At 38.3% G+C, this 6,240-nt stretch overlaps 1 protein-coding gene across 1 annotated transcript in view; it reads right to left on the bottom strand.

The window, feature by feature from the left end:
• Npas3 (neuronal PAS domain protein 3) overlaps positions 1 to 6,240 on the bottom strand; it is an 838,670-nt gene that overhangs the window by 426,320 nt on the left and 406,110 nt on the right.

Here is a 6,240-nt window from a genome sequence, read left to right as displayed (position 1 = left end):
AAAAAAAAAAAAAAAAAAAAAAAAAACCCGAACAGCTTTAATGTCATCTTTTGCTTTAATAAATAATGAATTAAAGCAGGAATGTTAAAATGACAGGTTTTTAACTTCTCTAAAGTGACAGGTTTTCAGCTTTTGTAACTATATGTTCTCTCAAAATCATGGCTAGCACTTTCATTTGGCCTGTTGGTTTTGAATAATAAATTATTCTTCTAAGCCTAAAACAACATTGAAGGCAATGCATTAATAATGAAACAATGGTTTGATATCAACTCTTAAGTGCTTCAGTTTTTCAATTTTGAGAATAGAGATGTTGATAAAATATAATACTTGTTTTCCAGATATGGCTCGGTAAGCCATACCGACATTGTCGTTGAATAGAGAGAAGCCACAAAGGTGAGCTGCACCCTGCAGGTAGGAGAGCCAATCCATCACCTTATTCTGAATTTGCCAAATTAGGTCACAAACAGGCCACCCCTCTTTCATAAGCCTTATTTCAAATTTTTTTTAACTCACCCAAATCCAGTAATCCAGGCCAGTCACTAAGAGAAGTTTCAAATTAACTTAGACTACTAAAAACATTTTCTAAATGCCAAACTGATATCTTACTTGAGGTAAAGATGTGAGAGAGGTAAATGGTGGTAGGAATTCTGCTCTTTCTTCATCTTCTTTTAAAATAAAAGTACTGCAACCCTTACTTTCGATTGTTTTACAGCTCAATTGATAAGGTGTGTTCTTTTTTTTTTGTTCAAGAAAATTTAAAAGCAACTAATTTAAATATGCAAAATTATCTTGAGTTGTTCATACGTGAACTTAAAAGCCGTGCAACACAGGAAAATTAAGTAATTATGCCTCCAAGTTATTTACTGCAATTAAGCTCATTTATCATATGCAAATTAGTGCAAACTGGTCTCATTAGTTACTAAATTACTCAATATGAGCTGAACAATGTAGCACTCCAGTTTGTAATGAAAAATCCCTGTAGAGGCAAGCAGTATCAATTAAGCTAATTTGCATATGCAAATATATTCACTAACTTTCTCTTTTTCTATATTTAGTTTTACATTTTCTTACCATTCCAGATCATACCAAGACTGTGGGGTCATTCACCTCTCTCAACTTACCCTATCGAAACTAAAGGGATTAATCCAGAATGCCTCTATTATTAGAAATCATTTTATTTTAGCATTTATGTCCAGCAAGATACTACCTCACTAGGAACAATCAGGACTGAGGACGTAGTTTCCCACAGATCTTTGTTTGATACTTAGAGGTTCCAGTAAAACAAAGATGACATTCTGCTTCATCAATAAAGCAGTATACCTAATGTCACTCTCAACAAGTCCCTTTGAAAACGTGACTCCCAGAGGAAGCTGGAATGCTGACTAAGCTATCCAGCATCTGAATACAATCATAATTTGTCTATTTGTTTTAGCTTTTGGTATACTGCAGGTTTAATCACTTTCTTCTGCTTAGATATTTGATCAGATGCTTTTTGTTTTTGGTTGATGTGTATGGGTATGCCCTGGTTTGGGGAGGCCAGTGGCCCACACTGGGTACCTTCTTCAATCAATCACTTCCTTGTGGTTTGAGGCAAGGTCTCTCCTTGAACCTGGAGCTGGCCATTATGCTAGGCTGGTTAGCCAGCCAAATCGCAGAAATTCTCCTGCCTGCCTTCCCAAGCACTAGGATTACAGTTGTGTGTCACCATACCCAGTTGTTCACAGTTCTGGGGATGACACTCAGGTCCACGTGTTTGTGCTGCAACGTTTAGTGACTCAGTCATTTACCAGCCTCCTGCTCAGATTTTTGACTTGTATTAGTAGACCTTTTAATCTTCTTTGCTGAAATGAATGAGACTAAAAGAGTGTTCAACCACAGCAGCGTGATCATCCTCTGCCCATCCTCAACATTGCTATAAGTGTCTGTCTATGTTTCCACGGTATTTTTTCCACCAGAATCCTTAGTTTTTCCTCTGTGATTAGCTGATCTCTGAGAGTAAAATAGTACTGTAACTGAAAGTACTTAGATTATAACAAAGACACACACACACACACACACACTTTTCCTTATGACATCTGTCACTTTAAAAAAAACTTTTCTGGTAGAAAACCATATGTTCTCATCTGCCTAACAATTCTTTAAGATGGACCGATTAATCATGATTTTGGTGCAATCTATTATCTAAACTTCAAAGGATGGAAAACAACTGGAATATAAATCCTGAATTAGTTTATTCTAGACCTGTTCCACGACATCCTCTGCCAAAAGCACAGGTTCTTTGCTTGAAGCAAGAGTACCCTGCTTTTCCAGGTGCTAGGTTTGATTTTATCATCTTAATATTTATAGGTGAGGATAGCAATATTAATATGGAACATGAAAAAGCAATATCACAACAACAATGGCATAAACATTATTTACAGAGTAAAAAAAAAAGCAAACCCTCTGCTCAGAATATACAGATAATTAAAGCATTCCATTCATAATTCTGGCACCTGGGGGAAAGCTATTCCAGTGGTTAATTTTATGACTTGCAAATATGATATTTGGTATCTTGTGTTGTGTTAATTTTGATGAAGTGAAGTGTAAATATTCAGCCTGGTCCCTACATTGGAAGAGTAAAAAGAAACAGCATTTGTACTTTAAAAAATTCTTACTCATTTTTAGTGTGTGTGTGTGTGTGTGTGTGTGTGTGTGTGTGTGTGTGTGTGTGTGTGTCTGTGTCTGTGTGTGCGTGTGCGCATGCAATAGCACATGTGTGGAGGTCAGAGGATACTCTGTAAAGGCCTTTTTCTCCTTCCACCTCTACATGGGTTCTGGGGATTGAACTCACATTGCCAGGCACGAGCAGCAGGCACCCTTTACCTGATGAGCTGCCTCAAGAGAGCCCGCTTGTACTTCCTTTTGGGAAGGAAAGCATAATTAAGAACAATACGCTCAAAGAGAACTTGAAAAGCAGGAGCCGAATTCATAGTCACATGCATGTGTTTGGTAAAGGTCCCTGTAATGACCTCCCAAAGTGCTGGGACTCTTACTTGATCTGCCATAAAATGTGCACTCTTCAGCTTCCAACACGTGCTTTCTCATCTATCTCATAAAAGTCAAAGAAACTACACGTCTTGACTTGGGCCCCTTCACAGCCTCACACTTGCAGGGCTGACATCCCATGAGCCTGCAACTGTCCCATGGATGATGCTTCAGTCCTAAAGACACTTGAAAACTGCAGGTTCCCTGGGTCTATTCTAGTGGTGGCAGTCAGTGGTAAGGCTCTGTGCACAGTGGCCCTTGAGGTACACACCACATGTGGTACACACTGCATGTGCCAGTACTGAACCATCAGACATGCTGAGAGAGAGAGACAGAGACAGAGACAGAGACAGAGAGACAGAGAGAATTTCACAGAACAAAATCATCACACAGTTTAGAATTTTTCCCTTTACAAATTTTACAGATCTGATCAAATTTTAAGAAGTTCATAAAGTATTTTTCCTGAAAGAACATACAGTGAATTATATTAACATATTAATATTATTTAATATTATATTCTATAAGAATATAGTTATAAATAATTAATGTTAATAATTATATTAATATAATATTAAATATTAATAAAATATTGATATAGTCAAAGCATTTATTTCCTTGACAGCATGGACACACCCAAAACAAAATAAAGAAGACTTTCTTCATCTCTAAACCCCATGAGGTACTTGGTCTATATTTAAATGAAACGGCTACGGACACAGGTAGCACAGAGGTTTGGCACGTGATGAAGTCACAGGCATTTCCTGAACCTCACACTGGCATTTTGAAGTGACCTCACCCCTACAATTTCATCAGTTTCCTACTTCACTCTAGCTATAAATAGCTTAATTCTCCCATTTTAGTACCACTGTGTTTCAGATTGCCCTTATTGTTTTCTGGGTACCATCTTAACCTCGTGGCAGTATCCTGGATCCAGATTCAACTCTGGTTCCCAAATAGACATGGGCTTGAGTTATTTAACTTTTCTATGCCTTAGCTTCCTCACTCTAAAAATGTTCATAATCATGACACTATATATATATACATATAGTGTCATATATATATACACACATACATATATATGTATATAAAATGAGCACTCAATGACATAGAAAATGGAAGTTAGCATAATATATGAGACTAGCAAAATCAATACATTCATGCTATTACCCACCTGGACTACACTTTTATGATTGAAACACACACATACACACACACACACACACACACACACACACACACACACACACACACACCCCACCCCACCCCACCCCACACCACACACACACACAGAGGAGTGCACATTTGTGCCCACAACAGTTGGTATTTGCAGTAGAAATTTTTAGTTACACTCAAAATATCCAGTGCCAGGGAACTGATTAAATAAGCTGTGAAACATTCATATGATGTTTGGCTGATGTATGGATAACAATGAAAATGATTCCGTGCAGGTAGATGATATAAATATGAGATATTTATTGCATAAAGAAGGACAGAAATAGAGTTAGTTTCCAATACTCCAAAAGTACTTGATCCTTGAACCTTAACCATACAAACATATTTTCACCACATGCAAAACTATTTTACCTGGACTTCACTTGGCTGTCATTCGACTCTACCATAACCATCCAGATTCTCGTCCTTCCTCCCTGGACTTTTGTTAGGCTTTCCTTCCATGCCTCATCTTTCTATGCAATGAGTGTCTATCTTACTGAAGGACTTATTCTCTCTACCTGGGGGTTATTAGAATTCCTTTCTTTAGCAAGATCAAATCCTGCCTCTGCCACCTTCTGTCTCATCTTTCCCTTGCCTCGTATCTGACTGACCACATGTACCAGAGATGCTTTTGTTTATTCTCTTTTTCCTCCAGATCACGTCTACAGGTCTTCAATCCATCCCTTGATTATAATTATCAGCCATCTATGCTCTACTGATTTTGAATTCCCAGTCCCCTTTTCAACCCTAGGCTCCACAGTGCTTTAAACTAAGATTGTGCCTAGAATTTCAACTCCTTATCTAGTATCAACTCTGATTTTTCAGAGAAAATGTCTTCCAAAAACCCTAAGGAAAGGGATCATCAGATAAGGTTACCTTAACCTATAGGGTCTGTGTGTTATCAACCCTGTCACGTTCATTTGTCCTTAATGTCCATGTGCTAATGAAGGTCTCAGTTTTACACTTTCCTGTCTATCCACAGAATAGATATGTCTACCTCAGAGACATCTTCACTTTCTGTCTTGGGCTATTTTATGTCATATTCTAACAACTCCCAAACTCCTAGATACTGTGTTTTGATAAGCCTAACCCTTTCCTTGTTCCTTCTTGCATAAAAACCTTCCCCACAGCATCCTCAGTATATAGAGAATGGAACTTGCACCTCCCAGGTTAGCTCAGTGGCCTGGTAACACATGGTGTGCATGATTTCTCCACCTTCACCACTCAGGTGCTTCCTGGTCAAGTGAGCCAACCATCATATCAAACATCACAACAGTTCTTCAAATGAGGCCTACGAGCATTTGCCTGCATCTCTTTGCATCTCATGTTGCCTTTGGTTGGAATGTTATTCTACTGTCTCTGCCTAATAAACTGCTCATTTATCAACAACTTTGAGATCCCATCTTCGATGTCTTATGGGCAAATTAGAACTTGGCTCGTTCAGATTCCTACTATACTCAACCACTGTAACATTTCTCATTTTATGAAGCTTATTTCCTTCCTTTAAATGAATGTAAGCTAATTCAAAACAACAGCCCCATGTAGTGAATTTTGTATTCCTGTTCAATGTTTGAAACTCTGGTGGGATGGTCAATTACTATAAATCATAAGGTCAGGGATCAGACCTATCATCTGAATGCCAGAGGTTTTGTCAACTATTTGCATGGGATGGAAGGGTCCGAAAGGAAGGAAGTACCTCTCTCCAGATTCCACCAATCCATGAGTCTACCAGAGATCTTTTCAAAACGAAATATATGAAGCCATCTTAAGCTTTTGCAGCACTGATACTTTGTTGGCTGTGGTACTGACACTCATCTGTGGATGAGAGGATTTCCTTGCTAGTTGGGCAGATAACTAAAGAGAACTTGACAAGGGCTCTTCTTGCTATGACCACCCCTAAGTCTAGTACTGTAAAGTTCTGCACAGACCCTTACATTGTTCTTCCACTCACAACCACTGTGTTCAAATCAAATGATATGAGAAGCTCTCATTTCCAAGGCAATT

Source organism: Peromyscus californicus, unplaced genomic scaffold (genome assembly GCF_007827085.1).
Source record: "Peromyscus californicus insignis strain IS unplaced genomic scaffold, ASM782708v3 Scaffold_15__1_contigs__length_86483966, whole genome shotgun sequence".
NCBI classification, from domain to species: domain Eukaryota; kingdom Metazoa; phylum Chordata; class Mammalia; order Rodentia; family Cricetidae; genus Peromyscus; species Peromyscus californicus.
This window is presented reverse-complemented; position numbering and strand designations above follow the sequence as displayed.